Below are 3765 nucleotides of genomic sequence, written 5' to 3' on the forward strand. Positions count from 1 at the left end.
ACCTTATTTCATGTGTATTCGTATATATATTTTGAAACAAATTTACATTGTTTATATGTATTTTGCATATCTATTTTTGTGTATTCTGTATTTATTTTTGTTATACATAGAATAATGTAAAATCGTATCAAAATAAGTACACAGAGTATCAATAAAATAATTTAAATTTGTATGAAAAAAAAGATGCAAAATACCCATAAGATAAAGCATATTTTTTTAAAATACATATACAAAAATACACATAGAATAATTAAATTTGTATTAAAATTAATATACAAAATGCACACATACAATAAGGTAAATTTGTATAAAAAAAAAACACAAAATACAAATAAAACAGTGTAAATTTGTTTCAAAATATATATACGAATACACATAAAATAACGTAGATTTCTATAGAAATATGTATACAAAATACACATAAATTATGTAAATACGTATAAAAATATATATATAAAATACATATTAAGTAATGTAAATTCGTGTCAAAATAAATAAACAAAATATCATGAAAAGAATGTGTATTTGTATGAAAATAAATAATAGATAATAAATTTGTATGAAATATATATGCAAGATACACATTAAATAATGTAAATATGTATAAAAAAATATATATATACAAAAAACAAATAGAATAATGTAAAATCGTATCAAAATAAATATACCGAATAATAATAAATAATGTAAATTTGTATGAAAATAAAGATGCAAAATTCCCATCAAATAGCGCATTTCTTATAAAAATATATATACCAAAATACACAAAATATTTAAATTTGTATTGAAATAAATATACAAAATGCACATACAATAAGGTAAACTTCTATTGAAAGAGATATGCAAAAATACATATAAAACAATGTAAATTTGTTTCAAAATATATATACGAATACACATAAAAAAACGTAGATTTCTATAAAAAAAATATGTACAAAATACACATAAAATTAAGTAAAAACGTATAAAAAATGTATACAAAATACACATAAAATAATGTAAATTCGAATTAAAATAAATAAACAAAATACCAATAAAAGAATGTGTATTTGGATAAATATAAATATACTAAATACACATACAAAATAAACATAAAATAAGGTAGATTTGTAATAAAATATATGTATAAAATACACATAAAATAATGTAAATTTATATGAAAATATATATACAAATACACATAAAATACCATGAATTTGTATAAAAATATATATTCAAAATATATATTAAATAATGTAAAAGCGTATAAAAATATATATACAAAGTACATATAAAATGAAAACTAAGATGCAAAATACCTATAAAATAACGCTTTTTTTTTAAATTATTGATACCAAAATACATATAAAATATTTGAACTTGTATTAAAATAAATATACAAAATGCACATACAATAAGGTAAATTTGTATTGAAATAGATATGCAAAATACATATAAAATAATGTAAATTTGTTTCAAAATATATATACGAATACACATAAAATAACGTAGATTTCTATAAAAATACATATACAAAATACACATAAAATTAAGTAAATACGTATAAAAAATGTATACAAAATACACATAAAATATTGTAAATTCGTATAAATGTAAATAAACAATATACCAATAAAAGAATGTGTATTTGTATAAATATAAATATACAAAATCACATAAAATAACGTAAATTTATATAAAACTATATACATAAAATAACGCAAATTTCTATAAAAATATATGTACAAAAATAAACATTAAATAAATTTGCATAAAAATATATATACAAAACACACATTAGATAATGTAAATGACTATAAAAATATGTATACAAAATACCTATGAAATAATCTAAATTCGTATCGAATTAAATTAAGAAATACCAATAAAATAATGTAATTTTGGATGAAAATATATATACAAAATACATATAAAATAACCTAAATACAAATACAAATATACGCATAAAATAATTTAAAATTGAATGTAATAAATATACAAAATAAACATAAAATAAGGTAAATTTGTAATGAAATATATGAAAAAATACACATAAAATAATATAAATTTGTATGAAAATATATATACAAATACACATTAAATAACATGAATTTGTATAAAATTTGTATCAAAATATATACTTATACACACAATAAAATAACGTAATTTTTTTATGAAAATGTATATACAAAATACACATAAAATAATTTAAATACGTAGAAAAATATATATATAAAAAACACATAAAATAATGTAAATATGTATGAAAATATATAAACAAATACACATAAAATAATGCAAATTAGGATTAAATATATATACAAAATGAACATTAAATAATGTAAATATGTCAAAAAATATATATATACAAAAAACACATAGAATAATGTTAAATCGTATCAAAATAAATAAAGAGAATATCAATAAAATAATGTAAATTTGTATGAAAATAAAGATGCAAAATATCCATATAATAACGCATATTTGCATAAAAATATATATACAAAAATACATATAAAATAATTAAATTTGTATTAAAATAAATACACAAAATGCACGTACAAAAAAGTAAATTTGTATTGAAGTAGATATGCAAAATACACATTAATAATGTAAATTTGTATCAAAATATATATACGAATACTCATAAAATAGAGTAAATTTCTATGAAAATATACATACAAAATAGATATACAAAATATACATATAACTAGTTAAATTTGTATTTAAATACTTGTAAAAAAACACATAAAATAATGTAGATTTGTATGAAATGAAAACAAATACATTTTATATAAAATATATATACAAAATACACATAGAATAATATAAAATCATATCAAAATAAATACACAGAATATCAATAAAATAATGTAAATTTGTATGAAAATAAAGATAAAAAATACCCATAAAATAAAGCATATTTTATAAAATACATATACAAAAATACACATAGATTAATCAAATTTGTATTTAAATTAATATACAAAATGCACATACAATAAAGTAAATTTGTATTAAAAAAATATGCAAAATACACATAAAACAATGGAAATTTGTTTCAAAATATATATACGAATACACATAAAATAACGCAGATTTCTATAGAAATATATATACAAAATACACTTGAAATAATGTAAATACGTATAAAAATATATATACAAAATACACATTTAATAAAGTTAATTCGTGTCAAAATAAATAAACAAAATATCATGAAAAGAATGTGTATTTGTATGAAAATAGATATACAAAATACACATAAAATAACCTAAATTTGTATAAAACTATATACAAAAATACACAAAATAATTTAAACTTTTATGAAAATAAATATATAAAAAACATAAAATTAGGTAAATTTGTATTGAAATACACATAAAATAATGTAAATTTGAATGAAAATATATAAACATATAGACTTAAAATAACGTAAATTTCTATCAAATATATATACAAAAAACACATTTAATAATATAAATATGTATAAAAAATATATACAAAACACAAATAAAATAATGTAAAATCGTATCAAAATAAATACAGAAAATATTAATAAAATTATTTAAATTTTTATGAAAATTAAAATGCAAAATACCCATAAAATAACGCATTTTTTATAAAAATATATATACGAAAAAACATAAAATATTTGATTTTGAATTAAAATAAATAGATATACAATATACACATAAAATAAGCTAAATTTGAATTGAAATATATATACAAAATACATAAAATAATGTAAATTTGTATCAAAATACTTATACAAATACACATATA

Source organism: Eriocheir sinensis, unplaced genomic scaffold (assembly GCF_024679095.1).
Source record: "Eriocheir sinensis breed Jianghai 21 unplaced genomic scaffold, ASM2467909v1 Scaffold105, whole genome shotgun sequence".
Classification (NCBI taxonomy): Eukaryota; Metazoa; Arthropoda; class Malacostraca; order Decapoda; family Varunidae; genus Eriocheir; species Eriocheir sinensis.